Genomic DNA, 26,171 nt, shown 5'->3' with positions numbered 1-26,171 from the left:
TTCTCAAACCACCAAAACTACCAGGCAGAAAATTGTTCATTTATTCAACTAATTTTTACTGAGCACCTACTATGTTCCAGATCCTGCACCTGCTGTGTTCCAGAGCCCTGGCTTATCATTTACTGAACTGTATGACAGCCATGTCTGTGGGTCTGACTCCGTGGCTGTTGGATATAGTCATTTAAAAATACATTTGAAGGCCAGGTACACTGGCCTAAGCCTGTAATCCCAGCAGTTTGGGAGGCTGAGATGGGCAGATCACTTGAGGTCAGGAGTTAGGGACCAGCCTGGCCAACATGACAAAACACTGTCTCTACTAAAAATACAAAAATTAGCCAGATATGGTGGCACATGCCTGTACTCCCAAGCTACTCGGGAGGCTGAGGCAGGAGGATGGCTTAAACCCTGGAGGTGGAGGTTACAGTAAGCTGAGATTGTGCCACTGCACTCCAGCCTGGGCAACAGAGCAAGACTGTCTCAAAACAAAACAAAACAAAAAGCACTTAAAAAGGCATTTTTTTCTATGTGGAATGTTGGTTGCCTACTTTATGTATTCAATAGTAATAGATATTCACTCACTCATTCCACAGCCTGGTGCAGTGGAAGGATAAACTGTTTTCTTTTATAGTGCTTTGTTAGAGTTATTTATAGAGTTATTGTTTTATGGAAGTATAAACTTCGAAACCAGACAAGCTCAAGACACTGGTCCTGTCCCTTACTAGCTGTTTAACCTTGAGCAAGTGACTTACCCACTCTGAGCAGTTTCCCCATCTGTAAAATGAAGATAAGAATGGTATCCTCTACAATGGCTGCTATGAGGATTAGATGAGCACATTGTAGAAGCTCCACAAATTTATGGCAAAGTGCTTTCTAATCTATAAAGAGCTACAAGAATGTGCATGATGACACGTGAGCAGGTAGTACAGAAAAAAATAAATATGAGACTAGCAAACTTGCAAACAAGTGACAATTATTTAAAAGTTAGGGCACAAAACAGCAGAAAAGCAAATAGATTTTCACAAAGTATTTTTTCTTATGTTAGGGGGAAATCTAGTTGTTAAGTGCTTGATACATCTGCAAGAGGAAAACATCATCTGTCCACAAGTATAACCATCAGCACTGCTTAGTAAATACCAATACATACGTTTTTATTTTATTTTATTTATTTTTTGAGACGGAGTCTCGCTCTGTTGCCCAGGTTGGAGTGCAGTTGTGCGATCTCGGCTCACTGCAACTTTCACCTCCCAGGTTCAAGCAGTGCTCCTGCCTCAGCCTCCCAAGTAGCTGGAATTACAGGTGCCCGCCACCAAGCCCAGCTAATTTTTTGTATTTTTAGTAGAGACAGGGTTTCACCACATTAGCCAGGCTGGTCTTAAACTCCTGACCTCAGGTGATCGACCCACCTTAGCCTCCCAAAGTGCTGGGCTTACAGGCATGAGCCACTGTGCCTGGCCCCATACATTTAAACAAAATAAAATCCTTGGGTGTCCTGGGATAAATTGAAAGTGAGGATTAAGTTTATACAGAAGTTTATTTACTGATAACTAATTTCATAAACACCATAATAATGATAGTAGTGATAGCAACCATTTTTTGACTACCTATTTGTATCAGGCACTTTACATACATTAGTTCATTTAATCCCTACAACCTCATAAAAGAGAAATGATCACTCCCTTTCCATTAATAAGGAAACAGAAGCCCCAAGAGGCAGTGTGACTTTCCCCAGGTCACACAGAGCAAAGGGAGCGGGATGGAAATACAAATCCAAAGTTTATTTCAAAAAAGTAAGTTATTTTGCTCCCCAAATTGTACCAACCTCATGAATATTTCTCCTTCTAACATTTGCCTCCACAATCCCAGTTACAGTTCACCCTTCTGGTCAACAAGGACTTCCTCATTTTTACCCAGAAACGCTCTGTCAGCATCATGTTCCTGCATCTGCCTGTCATTTCCTGGCTCTGTAGTGGGATCCAATTCATTTCCCTCTTCTTCAATTCCCCAAATGCCATCTTCCTTTTCTTCATCCGTTTCCTTTTACTTCTTGGCCTCTTCTGCCTGCTTTCTTTTTTCAATTTCTTCATAAAGTTCTCTCCATTGCTTCTCTTAGGTCCCGTTTAGAATGTAGAATTTCAAAATAATTTACAGATAGTATAAACAAAGTTAACCAACTTTAGAAATATCTGGCATCTTCCAACAGTCATTTATTTATTTATTTATTTATTTATTTATTTATTTATTTACTTACTTATTTATTTTTTGAGACAGGGTCTTACTCTGTCATCCAAGCTGGAGTGCAATGGTGTCATCTTGGCTCAATGCAACCTCCGCCTCCTGGGCTCAAGGGGTCCTCCCACCTCAGCCTCCTGAGTAGCTGGGACTACAGGCACATGCCACTACACCGGGCTAATTTTTTTTTTTTGTATTTTTCATAGGGATGGGGGTTCACTATGTTGCTTAGGCTGGTCTTGAACTCCTAAGCTCAGGAGATCCACCTACCTCAGCCTTCCAGAGTGCTGGGATTACAGGTGTGAGACACCGTGTCCAGCCTTCCAACAGTCTTCAGATTTCCAGGATAGTGTTTATTTACATACAAAGTTTCAGCATGTGTAGGGTGAATAGAAATATGTGTGTGTGTGTGTGTGTGTGTAGTTTGTTCGTAAATAAAATTGGTTCCAATTTAGCAAATATTTGTTGAATGCCTACTGCATTGCTAACCACAGTGCTATAATAGGCAATCTACACACGTTATGTATATTCCTCACAGCAAATTATGAGGTTTGTTACTTGTTCTACTTTCTAGATGAGCGATCTGAGGTTCAGACTTCCTTATACTTTTCTTGTTGGTCTCCTCAAACTGAAAGTAAGCCCCATGAAGGTAGAAACTTCTCTGTTTTATTTCACCACTATAACACCAGCACTTACAACAGTGCTTTGAACAGGTACTCAAGTACTTGTCAAGTGAATGTATGGTTTAATAATAATAGGTACCATGTATTGAGCGCTTACTATATACCAGGAACTTATAAGATAGAGGCTATCATTATTCTCCACTTATAGATGAAGAGCAGTTAAATAACTTGCCTAAGTTCATACAGCTAATACATAATGGAGCCTGGATTTGAACTCAAGCAGTCTAGCTCCAAAATTCAAACTCTTAACCAATATGAAAAAGTACCTTCACAAAACAATTTTAGATATAATCCCAAAGTAAAACAAGACAAAACCAGACTAAAAAGTATTACAAGGTCTAATAATTTTTCCCAGAATGACTACTTCAATTTTTTTTTTAGACGGTGGCTCATGCTGTTGCCCAGATTGGAGTGCAGTGGTCCAATCTCAGCTCACTGCAACCTCCGCCTCCCAGGTTCAAGTGATTCTCCTGTCTCAGCCTCCCTAGTAGCTGGGATTACAGGCACCCACCACCATGCCCGGCTAATTTTTTTATTTTTAGTAGAGGTGGGGTTTCACCATCTTGGCCAGGCTTGTCTTGAACTCCTGACCTAGTGATCCACCCGCCTCAGCCTCCCAAAGTGCTGGGATTATAGTCGTGGGCCACCATACCTGGTCTTTCCATTTTTTTTTAAAGGAAATACTAAGTATCAAAGTTCTTTAAAAAAACAAACAAACTTTTTTTTGTGCCTGTGTTTTTGCAGGTGCTTTAAGCATAAGCTTAATCTGCCTATTGGGTAATCAAGTATTGGCCACAAACCTGCTTTTGAATGGACCTTCCTGCAGAACCAGAACATCTGGATAGAGCTTGTCAGGGTCATGAGGCCACTGCCCCAAGTATCACTCCACCCACAAAATAGTTCTAGGAGGCCGGGGAAGCTGGTAAACAAACAGCACTCATTACCTTCCTTCTTTCTCGTAGCCATCCTGAGCCTGAGCCTATTTTCTGTAATCCCAACACTTTGGGAGGCTGAGGCAGGTGGATTGCTTGAACCCAGGAGTTACAGACCAGCCTGGACAACACGGCAAGACCCCATCTCTACAAAAACGTTAAAAAAAATTAACCTGGCATGGTGGCATGCATTTGTAGTCTCAGCTACTTGGGAGGCTGAGGCAGGAGAATCACTTGAGCCTGGGGAGGTGAGTCTGTAGTGAGCTGTATTCTCACCACCACACCCCAGCCTGGGCCAAGAAGCAAGACCCTGTCTCAACGACAACAGAAACCAAAACAAAACAAACAAAAAAAAAGAAAATGAGCTCAGTAGCTCCCTTCTAGATCAATGCACTAGAGCAGATAGTCTGACACACAAAAGGAGCATGAGAGGCCAGGAGTTTGAAACCAGCCTGGGCAACATAGCAAGATCCCATCTCTAAAAAAAAATTTTTTTTTTTTGAGACAGAGTTTCACTCTTGTTGCCAGGCTGGAGTGCAATGGCGCATCTCGGCTCACTGCAACCTCCGCCTCCCGTGTTCAAGCGATTCTCCTGCCTCAGCCTCCCAAGTACCTGGGATTACAGACATCCGCCACCACACCTGGCTAATTTTGTGTTTTTAATAGAGACAGGGGTTTCTCCATGTTGTTCAGGCTGGTCTCAAACTCCTGACCTCAGGTGATCCACCCGCCTCAGCCTCCCAAACTGTTGGGATTACAGGCGTAAGCCACCGCACCTGGCCAAAAAAAATTTGTTTTTAAGTTAGCTGGATGTGGTGGCACACTTCTGCACTTCTGTAGTCCTAGCTACTCGAGAGGCTAACGTGGGAGGATTGCTTGAGCCCAGGAGTTCGAAGCAGCAGTGAGTCACAATCACACCACTGCACTCTGTGCAGACACAGGAAGACTCTGTCTCTTACAGATACAGGTATAAATATAAATACATATACATACACACACAGAGGGAGAGAGAGAGAGAAACTGCAGGGAAAAACAGATGCATAACTGTAGCTGAAGACTTGAACATCCTCCTCTCAGAAACTGAGACAGCAAGGCTTGGATAGTATAATTAACATATTTCAACAATTCTACATCCTATACAAGAGTAGACTCTAGATGGTTAAAAATTTAATAAACATGAAGAGTAAAACTATAAAGAAAAATATAAGAGACTCATAGTTTGTGACTCAAAATGGAAGGCAAAACTTCAACAAGTCAAAGGCTGCGGATGACTTTGGGTACTTTATACTCTGAATTTCAGTTTCTACACCTGAAAAATGGAAGTAATAATATCTGTCTTGCTGGGTTGTTTTAGGACTAAGTGGGATAGCGTTTGGAAAATGCTGACAGAGTCACAAGTACACAATTATAGATGTCTAGTGAACATGAGTTCTTTCTCCCACCTCTCAGGGCCGAGTGACCAAAAACGAGACAAAGACTATGCGGCTGATTTTTGAACTGCAAAGAATAGTGAACAACTGAGGAGTCAGACATTCCCCAGGTCTTATTTCTAACTTTTTGAGCAAACTCTTCATCATTTGTAAGAAGGAAATTGTCAAAGATGCTGCCAGATTTTACCTGTTGAAGTGAAAACAACAGGATTATTAAAACTAGGTGCCTAAATGTCGAAGGGCTTAAAAAGCACCTGGAGACCCTTGCTAAATGCATATTCCCAGGCTACTGGCCCAGAGGTTGTAATCAATAATTTGGGTTAGACAAGGAAATACAAGGGTTATTAATAACAGAGGGTCCAAAATCCTGTACTGCCCTAGCTGATCTGCTCTAGAACAAAGTTAATTTAGTTTCCCAAGAATCTATGCTCCTTATGCCTCTGAACACTATTTTAGAAGGTTGTGAAGTAACTTTTATCACTCTGCTAGCCTCCAAATTGGTGCCCACGGGCTCTTGCCCCAGCTCAGATTGATAGTGCCTACTTCTGATGATACTTACATATAGATGCCTTTAAAAAGGTGGCTGGGCGCATTGGCTCACCCCTGTAATCCCAGAACTTTGGGAGGCCGAGGCGGGCGGATCATGAGGTCAGGAGTTCGAGACCAGCCTGACCAACATGGCGAAACCCTGTCTCTACTAAAAATACAAAAATTAGCTGGGCATGGTGGCACGTGCCTGTAATCCCAGCTACTCGGGAGGCTGAGGCAGGAAAATCCCTTGAACTAGGGAGCTGGAGGTTGCAGTGAGCTGAGATAGCGCCATTGCACTCCAGCCTGGGCAAAAAAAAAGGTTCTCTCCTTAATCAGAAAAACTAAAAGACCATAGTAAAAGGAAAAGGTTCAACAAGAAATGCAAGCAGAATTTAAGATTCTTTTTTTATTTTATTTTTATTTTTTGAGAGGGAGTCTTGCTCTGTCGCCCAGGCTGGAGTGCAGTGGCATGATCTTGGCTCACTGCAACCTCCACCTCCTTGGTTCAAGTGATTCTCCTGCCTCAGCCTCCTGAGTATCTGAGATTACAGGCATGTGCCACCATGCCCGGCTAATTTTTTTTTGTATTTTAGTAGAGACAGGGTTTCACCATGTTGGTCAGGCTGGTTTTGAACTCCTGACCTCAAATGATCCGCCCGCCTTGGCCTCCCAAAGTGCTGGGATTACAGGTGTAAGCCACTGTGCCCAGCCAGATTCTACACGATGTAGATCATGTACTATAGTTCTCTATTTTTTTTAAAATAACATTTTTAATATTTACAATGGAAGGAAAAGATTAATGAAATCCATCATATGTAATATTTTCCATGTTTGTTTATTGAATGAGAAAGGAACAGAATACAAAGAACACAAGTCATGGAGTCAGACCAGCTCAACCACATACTAGCTGTGTGATCTCGGGCAAGTTTGCTCAACCCTGTAAGCCTAGTCCCTATAAGTAAAGTAGGGAAAATAATAACTCCCTGACAGTAGTTTCATGAGAATTAGCGATAATATATGTAAAGCACACGGTCTAGCAGTTAATTGTCACCCAATAGACACTAGTGGTTATTATCATAACTTTTCAGTACCTGAGTATGTTTCAAAAAGGGCAAAATGATGGTCATTTTATAATTTTTTACTTTTGCAGTAAGTTAAATAAATCATGAAGTCAATTTCATGGGAGTATTTGTATAACCAACTGGAAAGTCTGTAGCATGAGTAATCCCATGTCCCTCCCTAGGCTTTGAAAAAACCCCTGCCTTGAACTCATGGAGATAGAGAGCAGAATGATAGTTACCAGAGACTGGGAAGGGTGAGAGTGGAGCTGGGGGTAGGGTGCTATGAGTAGTGGAGATGGTTAATGGGTACAAAAACATAATTAGGTAATTTCAGAACTTTGGGAGGCCGAGGTCAGGACTTTGAGACCAGCCTGGCCAACCTGGTGAAACCCTGTCTCTGCTAAAAATACAAAAAATTAGCTGGGCATGGTGGCAGATGCCTGTAATCCCAGCTAATTGGGAGGCTGAGGCAGGAGAAATGCTTGAACCTGGGAGGCAGAGGTTGCAGTGAGCAGAGATCTCACCACTGCACTCCAGTTTGGATGACAGAGTGAGACTCTGTCTCAAAGAAAAAAAAAAAAGTATATATATACACATACATATATATGTGTATATATACATATATGTGTATATATACATATATGTATACATATATACATATATACATATATGTATACATATGTATACATATATACATATATGTATACATATATACATATATACATATATGTATACATATGTATACATATATACATATATGTATACATATGTACACATATATACATATATGTATACATATGTATACATATATACATATATGTATACATATGTACACATATATACATATATGTATACATATGTACACATATATGTGTATATACACATATACGTATACATATGTACACATATATGTGTATATATACATATATGTATACATATGTATACATATATGTGTATATATACACATATATGTATACATATATGTATACATATATGTATATATGTATACATATGTATACATATGTGTATATATGTATACATATGTATACATATGTGTATATATGTATACACATATGTATACATATATGTGTATATATGTATACATATATGTGTACATATGTATACATACACATATATGTGTATATATGTATATATACACATATATGTGTATATACACATGTGTGTGTATATACACATATATGTATATATATATCTCAAACTAAGAATGAATAAGATCTAGTATTTGATAGCACAAAAGATGGCTATAGACAACAGTAATTTATTATACATTTAAAAACAACTAAAAGAGTGTAATGGGACTGTTTGTAACACAAAGACAGGGTAAATGCTTGAGGTGATGGATACCCCATTTACCCTGATGTGATTATTACAAGTTGCATGCCTGTATCAAAATATCTCATGTACCCCATAAGTATATATACCTACTGTGTACCCACAAAAACTAAAAATTGAAAACAAAAACAAAAAACCCTGCCTTACTGTTTCATGGCCAAAAAAGTTTTCTTGTTTTTAATAAGAAAGGCTTTTATTTGGCTTACGTTACCCAACCAACCTTGCCTCCAAGAGAAAGACAAGTGATAAAATAGCCACTTTGAATAGAGATAACTATTTTGCTAGGAGCCATTTTTTAACAATTGGTTTTTAAAATTCCTTCTGCATCTTTAAGATATTTTCTTACCTTTGGGATTTTTTTGAGTTGTCAGCAGTCTTGCTAGGAGAACTGCCTATTTGTTGACTTTTCCATTTTCCCTACTTTCACGAGAACTACTCCTAATCTCTCTGGTCTTTTTAGTGCCCCTTTGCCCCCATTGCCCTTACATTAAACTCATGGGCTATGAGAGTGCCAGTTCTGCATCCTAACTGGTAATCATGGTCTACTTGTATCTTCTCTGTAAAAGAACTGTGAACTGTGTTCGACTAAAGCCTAAGGCCCTAAGGAATTCATTGAAAGTTACCTGTGCTATCCCACTTGAGTAATAACATGTAAAGAGTATAGGTTTGGGCACTTGTTAGAGATGGGCCCTGACAAATCAAGTCTCCTCTCTGAGTCCTCAGTGTTCTCATCAGTAAAATGGCAACGGTAAGTCCTACCCTCTTGGCCTCACAGGGCTATGGCACAGACCATATGATGTAAGGGATATCAATGTGCTTTGTATTATTGAAACCACCTTTGCAAAAATTATGACAGTGAGAAAAATCTGACATAGGAAAATTGTGACAGTGAAAGAAATCTGACCTAACCAACTCTATCTTGCTTCTAACCTCCAAACTGCCCTTGTTCATTCCTGGCCATAGGCCAAACTAACTACAGGAGAAATTTAGTTTATAATCTAATTAAAAAAAAAAAAATCACTCCTGTAATCCTAGCACTTTGGGAGGCCAAGGCGGGCAGATCACGAGGTCAGGAGATCAAGACCATCCTGGCTAACATGGTGAAACCCCCTCTCTACTAAAAATACAAAAAATTAGCCAGGCGTAGTGGAGGGCGCCTGTAGTCCCAACTACTTGGGAGGCTGAGGCAGGAGAATGGTGTGAACCCAGGAGGCGGAGCTTGCAGTGAGCCGAGATTGTGCCACTGCACTCCAGCCTGGGTGACAGAGCCAGACTCCGTCTCAAAAAAAAAAAAAAAAAAAGACAATAACAGCCCCTTCCCGAAACAAACCCCCTCCTTCCTTGCTTGGGGACCAGACTGCCTTTGTAAACTAACAAAATAGAAATTATGACTCAGGAGTCATGCAGCCAGAGGCCACCTCCCCAATTCTCCTATAGATAACATCACTATTGTAAAACCTAAGATTGGTATTTGAGGTATTTTTCCGACTCTGCATTCTGATGCAGAGTGCAGCTGGCACTACCCAAATTGATAAACTGGCTCATCTGGTCTTGTGACCCCCACCCAGGAACTGACTCAGCTCAAGGGGACAGCTTTGACTCTCTGATTTCACCCTCCACCCAACCAATTGGCATTCCCCATTCCCTAGCCCCCCGCCTGCCAAGCTATCCTTAAAAAAATCCTAGCCTCCAAATTTTCAGAGAGGCTAATATGAGTAATAATAAATTCCTATCCTTCCGCTTAGTGAGCTCTGCATTTATTAAACTCTCTGTTGTGAAAACTTGCTGTTCTCAGTGCCCCGGCTTTTCTGGGCAGTGGGTTAGATGAACCCATTGGGTGATGACATTATGACTAGGTTATACTCATTGTGGCTAGACTATACTCATTCCTTCAAAGATCATAAGGAGTTCCAATGGTAAGAGGAAAATTTTCTTTGTTCTCTACCATCTCCTCCCAGCCTCTGTGCTGATTTAAAAAACAAAACAAACAACAACAACTAAAAACAATGCAGTCACTTCCACCAAAGAAAAAAAGGTAAAGGGGTTGTGTTTGGAGGTGTCAGAACAGGGAACAGGAGGGGTCAGGGATTAGGCAGGAAAGTTGACCATCTTACTAGGCTGGGACCAAGGAGGGATGGGGAGGGGATCTGGGCTGCCAGAGCATCTGAAGGCTGGAAATTGGGGCAGGGGAAGGTGAGGGAATTCCCACCCATCTCCATACTGAGAGTCACTTGGATTTCCAATAAAGGGCAGGGACCCCGTGGTAACCTGGATGTTCTGGGCTGGCTGAGTGTGGGGGCGGGGGTTGCGGGGGGATGGTGGAGTAGGACCTGTGAGTGTCAGACCCGATTAGAAGTTAGAAGAAAACATGCTCGCAAGGGTAATGTCAGCATTGTGCAGAATTCTCTCTCTCTCTGTCTCTTTAAAATACAGACACACACACACATACACACACACACACACACACACACACACACACACACTCCTCGCAAAATTAAGAGACAATGCTGGAGTTTTAGAAATGTAGTCTCTTGGGCTTCACTGCAGACCTACTGGATCAGTATCTGTATTTTAATAAGACCCCCCATTTTATTCATATGCATGTTAAAGTTTGAGAAGCACTCCTCTGGCATGGTTTAAATTCTTCAAATACTAAGGTTTGCCTGCTTACAGAGGTTGATAGAACCCAGAGCAATTAGTGTCAAATACTTTTAATTTTGTATATGAACAAAGATACAGTTTAAAATGTGTACCTTAATGTTTTCAGTGGGGGGATAAGCATTTTAATGAAATAATCAGATTAGGCATATTAATATGATCACATATGTTTACAAGATGTAGAAAGTTCTCCTTATGTATTAAAAAGAGACAACTGTAAAAAAAATAATAACAATGCAAAGCGTATCCACATTCTTCAAATTAGATAGGAAGAAAAGAAAAGAAAGATACAATGTGTCCCTTTCTCCCTTCCTTCCTTTTCTTCTGAACCCTTCCCCACTCCCCAACACATGCTCCTGGTTATTTACATACATGACCTCCTTGTACTCCTATGTTGGTCTTCATAAGCCAGAGAAGCAAGAAAGTATAAATAAATAAAGTAGAAAATAAATAAACAAACCAAGAAAGCTTCAAATAGAGGGCGTCTGTCAGAAACCTTCGGTGGCTCTGAACTGTAGAAATCACTGATCAGAGACACCGAGACACGTTGCCATGGGACTTTGCAGGATATACCCAAGGACAGGTGGCTGTGGCTTCCAGAGGCTCTGTTGTACAGTGGGTGTAATCATTACAGCAAAGGCTTTAGAGGCTGACAGACCTATATTTGAATCGTGTCTCTACCATGTGTTAGCTGTGTGCTCTTGGACATGTCGCTTGGTGTTTCTGAGTCTCAATTCTCTCAAACATAAAATGAGGAAATAATAAGAGATAATAGTACTTACCTTATAGAGTTGTGAGAATTTGAGGAGGTAATGTAGGTAAAGCACTCACCCCAGGCCAGTGTTTAACAAAAGTGAGTTCCCTTCCTCTCCAGGGGAATTCTTCATCCAGGACTTTGTAGATTATAGTTTCTAACAGACTCCTGGGAGGAATCATGGCCAAGGCCTTTACTCTGGGGCCTTGAGGCACTCTCTTTTCTCCTGATTTGGGGAGGAGTCCTCCCCATCTTTCGTAATAAGTCTCAGAGAAGAAAGAGATGGAGAGGACAACAACTTTTTAAAGGCTGGAGTATTGGTCCCCTCCTCTTTACCTTCCAATTAAAGGAAAGAAGACTGGCAGAGAGAGGGAAGCTGGGTCAGGACTTATCATCATGGCTGGGGCAATCACCCCTAACATCTGTCCGGGAATTTTAATGTTTCAGAGTTTTACCACATCTCTGATTTCCCTTTATCCCTAGAAGCACCTCCAAGGATCACGTAGGACCAGCAGAAGCAGCGTAAAGTATTTGAACTTTGAATCTGACATCAGAAAGACCTGCACTCAGCCGGGCACGGTGGCTCACGATTGTAATCCCAGGCCGAGGCAGTGGATCACTTGAGGTCAGGAGTTGGAGACCAGCCTAGCCAACATGGTGAAACCCTGTCTCTACTAAAAATAGAAAAATTAGGCAGGCGTAGTGGTGCATGCCTGTAGTCCCAGCTACTCGGGAGGCTGAGCCAGGAGAATCACTTGAACCCAGGAGGCAAAGGTTGCAGTGAGCTGAAATTGCATCACTGCACTCCAGCATGGGTGACAGAGTAAGTGAGACTCTGTCTCAAACAAACACAAAAAGAACTGTACTTAAATTCTAGCTTTTCTACTTACCTTAACAGATGTATGTCTTCAGGCAAATTATTTAACTTTTCTGAGTCTCCTTTTCACATTTAGAAGTAGGAGACTTTCACAGTGTCATATTTTCACCCCCATCAATATTATTGATGCTTGCTCATTTTCTAATGTGGGACCTGAAATTTACCAGGTGCTTAAAGAATCTTTTTGTTTTTCAGATTCACTGATTCTAGGTAAATCAGAGGAACAAGCAACATGAACAGAAAAAATGTAGAAAATGCAATTATGCTGAAGTACAATTGTTGTTTCAGAAGTCCAGCATCTGGTGTACTTAACAATAGAGAATATATTAAATTTTTCCAAAATAAAAAAAACAAGTAGGAGACTTGCTAGTGAAAATTAAATGGCATATGCAAAGTCTTTAATACAGCATTTGGTACATGAGAGGGACTCAGTAAATTTTAGTAACTTATAATTATTAGGAAGAATATGACTGCCCTCATTTAAAAGATCAGCAGTCTGAGGCTTATAAAGACCAAGACTTACTCAAGTCTTGTGATTTCCAGCCTGAGGCTCTTTCTACTTTGTGAAAACTGAGAGACTGTGGCTCAGTGGCTCTGAGCCCAGAGGGCTTTACCTGCTAAAGGTCCAGGCTGAGAACACTAATGTTATAATAGTGACAAATGGTGGCGTCAGGCTTATATTTAGGGTTGTCTATTTTGGGATGAATCTACTCCCCCTGGTAATTGGGATTTTCAATGATCCAAGGTTTCCATTCTCCCTAAGCAAAGAACCAAACAGTGAACAAGGCACTAGTATTTTGTCATTCTTCTGATCTCATGCAATCAGAAAGGCCAATTGATATGGTTTGGATCCGTGTCCCCACCCAAATCTCATGTTAAATTGTAATCCCCAGTGTTGGAGGTGAGGCCTGGTGGGAGGTGATTGGATCATGGGGGCAGAGTTCTCATAAATGGTTTAGCACGATCCCCCCTTGGTACTGCATAGTGAGTGAGTTATCATGAGATCTGGTTACTTTTAAATTGTGTAGCACCTCCCCCCTTTCTCTCTTGCTCCTGCTCCCACTGTGTGAGACACCCTGCCATCACTTTCCGCCATCACAGTGGACACCTGAGGCCTCCCCAGAAGCTGATGCTGCCATGCTTTCTGTATAGCTATAGCCTGCAGACCCATGAGCCAATTAAGCCTCTTTTCTTTATAAATTACCCAGTCTCAGGTATTTCTTTATAGCAATGCAAGAATGGACTAATACACCAATTGATTTATAAGGCAGTTGTGTATTAGACATAAGGATTCAGAGAAGGATTCCAGGAGCTTCTTTCCCTTTCTTTGAGTTAATGCACAAGATTCTTTCAAATTCCCCTTGCTACTCAGAGGAAGCCAAGCGAGGTGGCAGGGACCCATTCTGAGCTTGGCCCCATGTCTGCACCAGCTCATTCATGAAATAAAGAAAATGTAGCTTCTCAGAGAATATTATCTGAGTATCCTGGCAGTTGAGGCCATTCTCTTCCTGGTGTGTAGTGTAGGATACTGTGGCCAAATAAAATCATGCTTGCTTCAGTCAGTTTTACCTCTGGACAATTTGACACTGATTCCTTTCGTTCTTCTTGCTTCTAACATGAGGTCAGGAGTTAGCTCTTAAAAATAAGTGTCCCTTGGCTGGGTGCAGTGGTTCACTCCTGTAATCCTAGCACTTTGGGAGGCAAAGGCAGGCAGATCGCTTGAGGTCAGGAATTCAAAACCAGCCTGGCCAATAGAGTGAAACCACGTCTCTACTGCAAATACAAAAAATTAGCCAGGCGTGGTGGCAAGTGCCTGTAGTCCCAGCTACTCGGGAGGCTGAGGCATGAGAATCTCTTGAGCCCAGGAGGTGGAGGTTGCAGTAAGCCGAGATCACGTCACTGCACTGCAGCCTGGGTGACAGAGCAACGCTCTGTCTCAAAATAAATGAATAAATAAATAAAATAAAAAGTGTCCCTACCCCTTGCATTTTTGGCTCATTCATGTACACCCTTTCTCCTTCTGGCCTATTTCTAAGACTTCCAGTTCCTGACCCCAAACCCATGTCCTATTTTGACCACATTCCTGTGACTGGCTGCTTTCCACCACTCTGGACAAACTCCAGGCCCAGGGCTGCCTGGCCCTATACCTGTCAAAGTTGGCCTTTACCAGCCCACCCTGTCCTACGTAGGCATAGCCCTGTGAGCAGGGCTCAGATGAGGGTACAGTCTTATTTGCGGGGTTTAGGGGAAGGGAAGATGACCACAGGATCTCAGAATTTCTGTTTCATCAATTAGCGTTTACATGTCTTTTGTCTCATTTCTCACACCCATTGTAAAGAGAGACCCCCCTCACCTTATACTTCGGATTTGGTATCAGAGGCCTTTCCCACTCCCCATCCATAGCCTCATTCCAGTTATCTGGCTTCTTGGCTTCTGGATCCAGGATGTATTCAAAGTCTTCCCAGTCCTAAAATGAAATGTTCCTTCATGAAGATAGATGCGTAGGCTGAGAAAAAACTGGGGTCCAGGCTGGGCGTGGTGGCTCACATCTGTAATCCCAGCACTTTGGAGGCCAACGTGGGAGGACTGCTTGAGCCCAGGAGTTCAAGACCAGCCTGGGCAATATAGTGAGACCCCATCCCTACCCCAAAGAACTTTAAAAATTAGGCAAGTGTGGTGGCATGCACCTGGTGGGAGGATCTGAGCCCAGGAGGCAGAGGTCACAGTGAGCCATGATCATGCCATTGCACTCTAGCCTGGGTGACAGAGCGAAATCATCTCAAAAAAAAAAAAAAAGAAAGAAAGAAAGAAAGAAAGAAAAAAGAAAGGAAAAGAAAAGAAAAGAAAAGAAAACGGGGGTCCAGAGTGCTGTCAGGCTGGACCTGGCTCCTTCCCTCTGCCCCCTCCCATCATCATCTATATGAAGGTCCAGCTCAGGACCTGTAAACAAATGCAGGGCAGAAAAGAAAGAGGCTTTAAGCACTTCCAATCCCTCCTCTGGGTTCACTATCATTTTGACCTTGAGTTCTTTAAGCTTAAGTAAGATGGGAATTTCCCTTGTCTCTGGCCACACCCTCCCCCACAATCAGGGGCCCTTATTGTTATAATAGGTATTTTAGCCTAGGTCCCTCTTCTTGAAGGCCTCTTGGTGACCTGCTTTGTATCCCAGTATGCTCCCAGGCCTGTGTCAGTCCTTCCTTGTACCCCAGGACCCTCTGATTTCCTAAGACAGAGATCTACAAGATCAAAAACAGCCTACCCCAACTTTTATATTTCTATGCTGTGGAGCCTCCAAGGCTTTGCTCTGCCTGCCTGGCAGTTTGCTTTGGTTGTGACCATTTGTCCAGAATGACTGAAGGCTTCTATGCCAGCCCACCAAACTCACAGTCATTCAACACAATTGTGATTGGGAAAGTTCTCTGGTTCCTAGCCTGTTCCAGCTGTTTTATGATTCCTAAGACAGACAGCATCCTATCCTGGGGGCTATAGTTGTGACAGTGCCCTGTTGATTTAATCAGTTTCCATCTTCCCTTGTTCCACTCAACAGGGAGCATAGAGGCCTGCAGCCTCTCTACTCTCTGCAAGTCCTTGAGCCAAGCCAACCCTGACTACATCAGGTGCATGGTCCTCACCAGGAGGGGAGGGTCCATGTTTAGTCTTCCTACCCTAAGCCTGCCTTCTGGGCATGGCAGCAACCCAGCCCCTTATTTTTCCATGGTGCTGAAGGCCCAGACACTTTGCCTGATCATCTGCCTTAATTCCCTTACTACACCTCCCTCCACCAAGGATTGGGGCCCTTTGCTAAATCTCCCTACACATGGCTAGGCAACTGCCCATCTCTCTGCAGGCCTCTCTTTAGGGGCTGGACTCCAGTTACCTGGTCCCATGCTGACCCCTGCCTGACCTCAAGCATCTCTTCTGCATGACACTGACTCTGCTCTGACCTGCAGAGTAGCAATGTGGTGGGTGAGGCCCTTCCTGGCCTGGCTCCAACAGACCTTTCCAACCTTATCTCCTACCATGCCCCACCTTGAACCTTATGTTCCCCAAATGCTGAACTACTGCTTTCAGTTTTTTACACACCATGTTATTTCCTAACTAACCACTGTGCCTTTGCTCCTGCTGTTCCCTGGGTCTGGAATGTCTTCCCTCCACCCCAGTTTCCCTCTTACTTTTCTCTAATAAATCTATTATTTGAAATTCAGCATATTATTAACATATAAAGGCCATACATTAAGGACTTCCTATATACCAGACACTACATTATGTATTTTTTATTAGCTCATTTAATCTTCACAGTAACCTTCACAGGTAAGTATTAAAATAATCCCTGTTTGTGAAGTTGACTTTCACAGCAGTTATATTCCTTGTGCAGAGTTAACTGCTAGTAGGATGGGGTCCCATAGTTAGAAAAAGGTGGTGCTCAAACCCATATCAGCCTGACCCCAGAGTTTATGTTTCCAACTCTTAGGGTAACTCACTCACTCAAGCATTTCCTTCTCTTTCTCAGACCACTGCCTACACCTCAACTCAGGCTGGGCTGGGATCCGCTTTTGGGCTCTCACTGGCTTGCCTCCCTGGCTCTCAGCACTGATCACATATTTTGATCTTTGTTTTCTTATCTGCCTCCCTTACTATATTCAGAATCCCTAGAGGGCAAGGGTTGTTCTATTCATAGCTATATCCAGTACAGCTTCCCAGAATAATAATAATGAGCCAATGAGTATAATAATGAGCCAATGAGTATACTCCACACATTCCCCATATTGATAACTTAAGAGTCAAAAAGATGTAGGTTCAAATCTTGGTTCTAACACATATTTGCTTGGGCAAGTTACTTCATTTTCTAAGCATCAGTTTCCTTATCCACAAAACAGGGATCATAACACATTGTTCACAGAGGCTGCTGGATCCCCAACAAAGGTGAATGGCTGCCCTCTTCCCTCCATGCCTCTTTGGAAAACAATATCTAGCTGAACACCACCTTGAGGGATTGATGTCCCCAGTCTCTGCTCCATCATTCCCAGCCTCCTTCTCCTATCTCCACAGCTGAGATCCCACCTGCTTCCCAGCCAAATGCCCTCTGATCTCAGGTTTCTTGTCTTCCAGATCCTCTATGTGCAGGCGTTCATCCCATTTCTTTGGTTTCTGGGCATAGGGTCTTTTATTTTCCTGGGAGGCAAGAAGTCCCAGTCCTCCTCCAGAGCCCCAGCTGCCACCTGCTGGTTGTCAATTTTAACCTCATAAGTAGCATTGGGGCGAATAATCAGAGTGTACAGGTGAGGGTCTTTATTGATCTATAAAGGGAATGGGGGAATATTTCAGTTCCATTTTGAACATCTTTAGATCCCAAGCATTAAATGCACCAGACCCTCAGTTCCCTGAATGCCACCACCCACATAGTCACAAACAAACCTTACCACACTCTTTAACCCATTTTTCTGGTTAACCCTATATGGATTGTGGGCCTCTTCTCCTAGTACACACTCCTCTGGTCTCCCTAGCCTTCATCCTTCCCTGCACTGCAGCTCCCATCATTCTCTGATCTTACCTGTCTTTCTGCCTGTCCCACTAGACTGTGAGCAGGTGTCATATATGATTTGTCTGTTGTGTCTGCAGCTTCCAGCATGAGGTCTGCCCCAGAGGAGGATCTCAGAGAGCTCCTGCATGGTACAGCCTTTATACAGTCTTGCTAAAGAAGGCCTTGGGTGTGAAACACTCATTTGCCAATGACTCCTGTGGGCTTTTCTAGGCTCGGTTCCTGCCTCTCTCCATGCTTCCACTTGCAGTGCTACTCTTTCTCAAGTCGCTGTGACTTTCCTCCTGTGATTATCTTTTCTAAGAATTCAATTCTCCCTAAAATTGTCTTATCACTTCACAAGATCAAGTCATGTTCATCTTCTGAAGTGCAGCTCAGGAGAACTCTTATCTAAGAAGTATTTCCTTAGCCTCCAGGTTGGGTAGGGGTCCTCTTCTGTGCTCCCACAGATGCCCAGCATACTAGGTAGTCACTTTGCTTGACTCTTACCTTCATTGACTGTGAGTTCTGTGAAGTCAAAGGCCATGTCTGGCCCACTCTGTCCCCAGCCTAAGGCCCAACACAGAGTTAGTATTTGAATCCCTGTTGAGTTGCTGATGAAATCCACCTACTATCCTCTAGCCAACCTAGGTGTCTCTAACTTGATGTTACTATGATAAACTGACTCCCCATCCCCATTTCTAAGTCCAACACTCCCTCCCTCCCCCATCCTCTCCCATGTCTAGCAGTGGGGAACTGGGCTATGCCAAGCATTGTTCCACAGGAGGACCTCATATAACTTCTTAGGCTTTTGGATCAACTGCTCCTTTATGAAATCCTGCAATTTACAGCATTTCTCTAGATCTACTTTTTAACCTGTAAAATGGAGATGACAGTATTTAATTTATAGGATTTTGTAAGAATTAAATGAGATAACACATATAAAATGCATCTCCTTCCCCCTTGGCTGAGGACCAGCACACACTCACCCTGCACTTGATGGTCTTGTTCTCATGGTATTTCTCTCGGTAATGAGGGATGACCTGTACTTTGTTGTTGCCAAAGCCACAAACGTCAGGGCCTGGAAATTAAACCCCAAAGCATAATTTCACATAGCTTTAAGGCAGTTTGCCTGGTCTAAGGCCAAGACCCAAGACAAACACAGCATGTGTATTAATCAGAGTCCCAGCAGGATATAGATGGCACAATCAAATTTGGGATTATTTGAGAAGGATTTAATAAAAGGACTATTTACAAAGGTTGGGGCAGGACATTGTGAAAACATAAAGTATAGTGCTATGCTCAGGGCTAGCAACAATGGGGTTCTACCCCTAGGCCTAAAGGGGCTAGAAGGAGTGCTTGCCAGAGCCTGGAAGAAAGAATCCTGTGGAAAAGACAGGCAAGAGAGAAGCTGACTTTCAGTTGAGGAACACAACTCTCTTTTCCATCTCTGATCTCCCAGGGCTCCCATTGACCAAACCCAACCAGAAACCCCTTCTGTGTCAGGCATTTTATACCATGTCATTTAATTCTTACAACAAGTAGGTGTTACTATCCCCCACTTTTAGCTGGGAAAATTGTGGCTCAGAACAGTTAAGCAGGTAGCTCAAAGACAAACAGCTAGTAAGTAGCATTGTTGGTATTCAAACCCAAGGCTACCTAGAAACAGAGCCTGGGGCTCTTTATGCTTTGTAAAAACTCTAGAGGGAACTCTAGAGATCATCAGTGTCTCTGAGCCCAGAAAGCCTTATCTGCCAACAGTTGGGAATAGATTTAACATAATTTTCTTTTCTTTTCTTTTTTTTGAGACGGAGTCTCAGAGTCTCACTCTGTCACCCAGGCTGTCGCCCAGGCTGGAGTGTGGTGGTGCAACCTCAGCTCACTGCAACCTCTGCTTCCCAGGTTCAAGCAATTCTGCTGCCTCAGCCTCCTGAGTAGCTGGAATTACAGGCTCCCGCCACCACACCTGGCTAATTTTTCTTTTTCTCGAGACGGAGTCTTGCTCTATCAGCCAGGCTAGAGTGCAGTGGTGCAATCTCGGCTCACTACAACCTCCATCTCCCAGGTTCAAGCAATTATCCTGCCTGGTATTACAGGTGCTAGTCACCATGCCCGGCTAATGTTTGTATTTTCAGTAGAGATGGGGTTTCACCATGTTGGCCAGGATGCTCTCGAACTCCTGACCTCAAGTGATCTACCCGCCTCAGCCCCCCGCCACCCACAGTGCTGGAATTACAGGTGTGAGCCACTGCACCCAGCCTTAACTTAATTTTCAACCTTACCTCCCATGTTACCACTCTCTGACTATCCAAAACACACACGTGCTTAAGTAAGATCTGGACTGCCCCAAGGAGGCCTAGTTACATATTTAGGTTACAGATACAACACTCTGGACACATTTCAGATGCTAAAAAAAGGTCACTTCCTTGACCTCCTGTGCCTTTCTCTCACTGAGGCAGAGTAAATGCCTTATTGTAGTGTACCTGTGAGAGGGTCTACGTAGCTGATGACCTCCTTCTCCTCTTCTGAGAACTGGAAAATGTCTCCCTGTGCTATAGATTTCTTAATATGGTACCATGTGCCTCCCCACCTCTGTGGTTTACTTATATTAACATTCAGGTTTAGAGTTGCTTTTTTCAGGTCTTTGAAGAGTCCTACCACATGGAGGCAGGGGTGGAGTTATCATATTAGACATTTTCTGTTCCAAGTGAATCTGAGCGTTTTCAACAACGACAGTGGCTGTCATTAGGACCTAATGGAGCTGACAGTGGCTGCTATCAGAGAGCTTACCAAACATGATGTAATACTTGGGTCCTGAGTGCATATCCTCCTGGTTCAGGGTGGCAGGAAAGAGTTTTACATATCCGCCACCACAATACTTCCTTTGCTTGTGTTTTACTGAAAACTGAAACACCAAGGTCTCATTCTCATTGCTGAATGCTTCAACCTGGTTGAGAAGGCATAAAACTTGGCATGTTCACTGGTTTGGAGACCTAGAAGCAGAAAGCACAGAGTCTTCAGGCTTAAATACCCAAAAAGCAGCCAGAGAGATCCAGCACTTGACCTCACCAATCTCTGGTATTTTCTTCCATACCTGTGCTGAAAGCTTTGCACACATACTTTTATTCAAGCCTCAGAGCAACCCTGCAAAATGAGTATTATCTCCACTTTACGATCAGGAGGCTGAGTCATAAGGAGGTGAGTCACCTGCCTAGGGCCACATAGCTAGTAAGGAGCCAAGCTGGAATTCTAAGCCATGTTTGTCTGATTCTTTCTGCATACCACGCTACCTCTGATTTTCAAGAGATACTTGAAGACTGTTCTACAACTTTACAAAACAAAGGCCTGTTTTTCCGAGGCTCCCCTGGGTGACCAGAATGAGATTCTACCATACAAAAATGCTGTGGTAGAAAGAGCCCCTGCACTTTCCGGACATCTTTCTAACATAGCCTCGTAGATCAAATAGTAATCACTGCTAACATTCACTGAACACTTACTCGTTACCAATGTGTTTCATTCACATATATTACTACTGTACTTAATCTTCATAATAACCCCATGAAGTGGGTTCTCCTAATTTCTCTGCTTTATCATGAAGCCATTGAGGCTATTTCACTTGTGCAGGATCACTCAACCAGTTCATTTAATTCTAGAGCCCCCATCTTCAACTATAAGACTTTACTTCTTCCTCCAGAGAGTATCAGGGTAATAATAGATCTCAGAGCCTTTCTAGTCTAACCACATTACTTTATAGATGAGCAGACCAAGCCCCAGGGAGGAAAGGTTACTTACTCAAGATGACAGAGTCACAAATGAAATCATGCCATACAAGCCAAGTGTCCTGGCCTCCAGGCTAGTGGTCTTTCTATTATTCCATGCTGCTGCCCAGCTTACTGGTTAGGGCTCTGTTAACTCTCTGAGTCTCAGTTCCATATCAGCAAAACGTGGAGAATTATTCCTATCTCATAGGATTCCGGGTGAAGGTCAAGTGAGTAAGAGATCTGAGAAGTACTTTGTAAACTGTCAACATAAAATGTAAGGGGCTATCATTATTCGTACTTGGTGAGGTTCCTTTTTTTTTTTGGAGACAGAGTCTTGCTCTGTCGCCAGGCTGGAGTGCAGTGGCATAATCTCGGCTCACTGCAACCTCCGCCTCCCAGGTTCAAATGATTCTCCTGCCTCAGCCTCCCAAGTGGCTGGGATTATAGATGCCCGCCACCACGCCCGGCTAATTTTGTATTTTTAGTAGAGATGGGGTTTCACCATGTTGGCCAGGCTGGTCTCGAACTCCTGACAGGCGTGAGTCACCACACCCGGCTGGGTCCTTCCTTATGATCCCACAGCTCTCTGTACTTTCCTGGGTCACACTATGTTGAAACTAGGTTTATTTCAGTCTCTTTGAATAATTTTTAGCTTCTGAAGAACAGGGGCATCTTTATATTCCCTGAATCCGGAACAGGACCTGACATAGAAGAAAGACTCAATAAGTATGTGTTAAATTACACAGAAGAATCACAGGTCCTGATTCAGACATCTCAAGAGCACTTATTGTACACCAGGCTCTGTGGTAAACACTTTCATGTCTGACATTATGTTAGGAGTTGCCTACATTTTAAATAATATGCTTGGCCTGGCATGGTGGTTCATGCCTCTAATTCCAGTACTTTAGTATGTCAGGGCAGGAGGACTGCTTGAGGCCAGGAGTTTAAGACCAGCATGGGCAACATAATGAGACCTTGTCTTTGCAAAAAAAATTAAAAATTAGTTGGGGATGGTGGTACATGCCTGTAGTCCCAGCTACTCCAGAGGCTGAGGTGGGAGAAGCATTTGGGCCCAGGAGTTTGAGGCTGCAGTGAGCTTCGATCACACCATTGCACTCCAGCCTGGGTGACAGAGCAAGACCCTGTCTTAATCAAAACAAAACAAAATTGAACAAAGTATGCTTACTTCCCCAAAGACCCCAAGAACAGCTAGAGTAACCAGGGAAGACTTCACGGAGGAGGGCGTGTGCATAAGACAAAGAGCACCGAACCTGCAGGCCAGACCAAGTTTTGAGTCTCTATTCTGCCAAACCCTACTTTGTAGCTCAATTCCACCTGCCTTCTCTCTGAGCCTCTTTTGTAACCCAGGACTCTTCTAAAGAACTAGGAGGAATCCAATGAACCTGAGTGGGATACAATGTGAGGGACAACAACCAAGAAACCACACTGAGAGGAGATGAGTGGCTGAGCAGACTACCCTCACTGGCATCACCAAGGCACAGCTTCCCGTGGGTCACGCTGTCTCCAATTTCTCTCTACTCTGGAAATGGTTTTCCCTTTAATACCGTTTAATACTCTGGGAACAGTTTTCCAGAGTGGATTTAAAATTTAAGATTCTCAAGCCAGTTCATAATTCTCTCCTTTAATCAATATGAAAATGAGATTCATAACAGTAGCCAGGAGGAAGAAGATAGGAAATCACTTCAGGGAAAGATCAATGAATTCTACTTAGAGGACAAAAGCTTTCTCAGACAAAAAACCCAATCCTGCAGAACTTGTGCTCAGAGCTCACCCTTCCTCCACAATGTTATTTGGCTCTTAACAAAAGCCCTGTCTAATGAGCATGGCAGGCAATGGTTATTATCTCCATCTAGTATTGAAGCTCAGAGAAATAAGAATTGCCGAAATTATGCGGCTAGTAAGTCATGGGAGTTAGCCCTAGGTCTGTCTGCTCCTCTCTCCGTCACACTAAGCTCCTCTAGGGAAGAAGAACATTTGGATGTTATACAGTGCCTTCCCCTGTTTCAAGTGCAGCGTGCTATTTTTAAAATCCTAGGGGGTTGGGGAAAGCAGCATAGTCCAGCAGTAATGAATATAGTCCCTACAGTCAGATCCAGAATCAGATTCTACCTCTTGCCAGCTGTGTATATAGCCTTGGGCAAATAACCTCTCTGAGGCTCCTCTGAAAAACTGGGAAAATAATAGTAATCACATATTAAAGTTGTTAGGAAGACTAACGGGGATTTGTGGAAGGGCTTAGTTTTGAACTCCTGTTATTCAATGAATGGACATATTATATTTGTGGAGAGTTCATTCTTTTCCATCTGCTAATTTTTTTAGTATATGTGCTGCCAAAGTGAGCACTCCATCTACTAATTTTTTATTTTAGGAAACAGAAATGAATTGGGTGGGCCAGGCACAGTGGCACTCACGCCTGTAATCCCAGCAATGTGGGAGGCCGAGGTGAGCGGATCACCTGAGATGAGGAGTTTGAGACCAGTCTGACTAACATGGTGAAATCCTGTCTCTACTAAAAATACAAAAATTAGCTGGGTGTGATGGCACATGCCTGTAGTCCCAGCTACTTGGGAGGCTGAGGCCAGAGAATCGCTTGAACCAGGGAGGCAGAGGTTGCAGTGAGCCAAGATCGTGCCACTACACTACAGCCTGGGTGACAGAGTGAGACTCCATCTCCAAAAAAAAAAAAAGGTCGGGTGCAGTGGCTCACACCTATAATCCCAACATTTTGGGAGGCAGAGGCGGACAGATCACCTGAGGTTGGGAATTTGAGATGAGCCTGACCAACATAGTGAAACCCTGTCTCTACTAAAAATACAAAATTAGCCGGGCATGGTAGTGCATGCCTGTAATCCCAGCTACTTGGGAGGCTAAGGCAGGAGAATCACTTGAACCTGGGAGGCCAAGGTTGTGGTGAGCCGAGATTGTACCATTGCACTTCAGCCTGGGAAACAAGCATGAAACTCCATCTCAAAAAAAAAAAAAAAAAAAAAAGGCCAGGCACGGTGGTTCACACCTGTAATCCCAGCACTTTGGGAGGCTAAGGCGGGCAGATCACAAGGTCAAGAGATGGAGACCATCCTGGCCAACATGGTGAGACCCCGTCTCTACTACAAATATAAACATTAGCTGAGCAGGGTGGCATGAGCCTTTAGTCCCAACTCCTCAGGAGGCTGAGGCAGGAGAATCGCTTGAACCCGGGAGGCGGAGGTTGCAGTGAGCCGAGATTGCACCATTGCACTCCAGTCTGAGCAACAGAGCGAGACTCCATCTCAAAAAAAAAAAAAAAAAGGAAATGAATTTGGTGATTGGGTGATATCACAGACAAAAACAGTTGAATAAAAGTCAGAATTTTCCCAATCAATTAGTATATTAATATACAATAATTATATGTGCTAATACTGAGTTCCAGTATTTACCTTTATCTTTTTCTTTGTCTCCATAAAATTTTCCTGCAGCGAGCTGAAATTTACCATAATCTGGCTGATGTTTAGACTGCACCCATCGTTTTTTCCATTCATCTATGAGTAAAGGAGAAAAAAAGAACGTAAAGACAAAATGCAGCTAATACTGACCAAGACTTACAGGAACGGTAAAGGTATGTCAAGGGATGACTCTGATAGTCCTGAAATTCCTTTCATTGTCCAATTGTCTGAATCCCACTATTTGTGTATTATCATGGGGAGTGGCTTGAATACCAAGTAGTTGAGGCACTTCTACTTTAATATCCTACTTCACCCTCCTCCATGACAATTAAGAGCTGAAAATCACCATGGGAATGTATGGTTGAAAGGCATGAAACAGGCCGGGCGCGGTGGCTCATGCCTGTAATCCCAACACTTTAGGAGGCCAAGGTGGGCAGATCACAAGGTCAGGTGTTCGAGACCAGCCTGGCCAATATGGTGAAACCCTGTCTCTACTAAAAATATAAAAAAATTAGCCAGGCGCGGTGGTGGATGCCTGTAGTCCCAGCTACTCAGGAGGCTGAGGCAGAAGAATCGCTTGAACCCGGGAGGCAGAGGTTGCAGTGAGCCGAGAATGCACCATTGCACTCCAGCCTGTGCAACAGAGCGAGACTCTGTATCAAAAAAATAATAATAATAAAGGAAATGAATTTGGTGGTTGGGTGATCATAGACAAAAACAAAAACAAAAGAAAGGCATGAAACATTTATTCTCATAAAAGTAGATGGAAAAATGTGCTTAGAGGGACTCATCCCTTATACATATTTATGTTTAGTAAAATAATAAAATCAGCTCACCAAGTGAAGAGATTAGCAACAACATTTTATACCTTCTTGAATTAGTAATGATGACAATGAGCAATCAATTTCCATTTACCCTGTTCTGTTTCTTAAACTTTTTAA

At 43.0% G+C, this 26,171-nt stretch overlaps 1 protein-coding gene and 1 pseudogene across 3 annotated transcripts in view; one reads left to right on the top strand and one right to left on the bottom strand.

Annotated features, from left to right (window-relative positions):
- The window catches only part of OSBPL9 (oxysterol binding protein like 9), a 275,275-nt gene that overhangs the window by 30,549 nt on the left and 218,555 nt on the right, over positions 1 to 26,171 (top strand). For all 3 annotated transcript variants that reach the window (XM_063607656.1, XM_057298908.2, XM_063607654.1), the window contains one exon: positions 25,264 to 25,403. The gene's annotated coding sequence lies outside the window, so the exon portion shown is untranslated. Of the gene's footprint in view, positions 1 to 25,263; positions 25,404 to 26,171 lie in introns of those variants that run through there.
- On the bottom strand, positions 1,788 to 25,553 carry LOC129397918 (calreticulin-like; annotated as a pseudogene).

This window comes from Pan paniscus, chromosome 1 (genome assembly GCF_029289425.2).
Source record: "Pan paniscus chromosome 1, NHGRI_mPanPan1-v2.0_pri, whole genome shotgun sequence".
Classification (NCBI taxonomy): Eukaryota; Metazoa; Chordata; class Mammalia; order Primates; family Hominidae; genus Pan; species Pan paniscus.
Note: the sequence above shows the minus strand (reverse complement) of the source record. Positions and strands in the feature narration are given on the sequence as shown.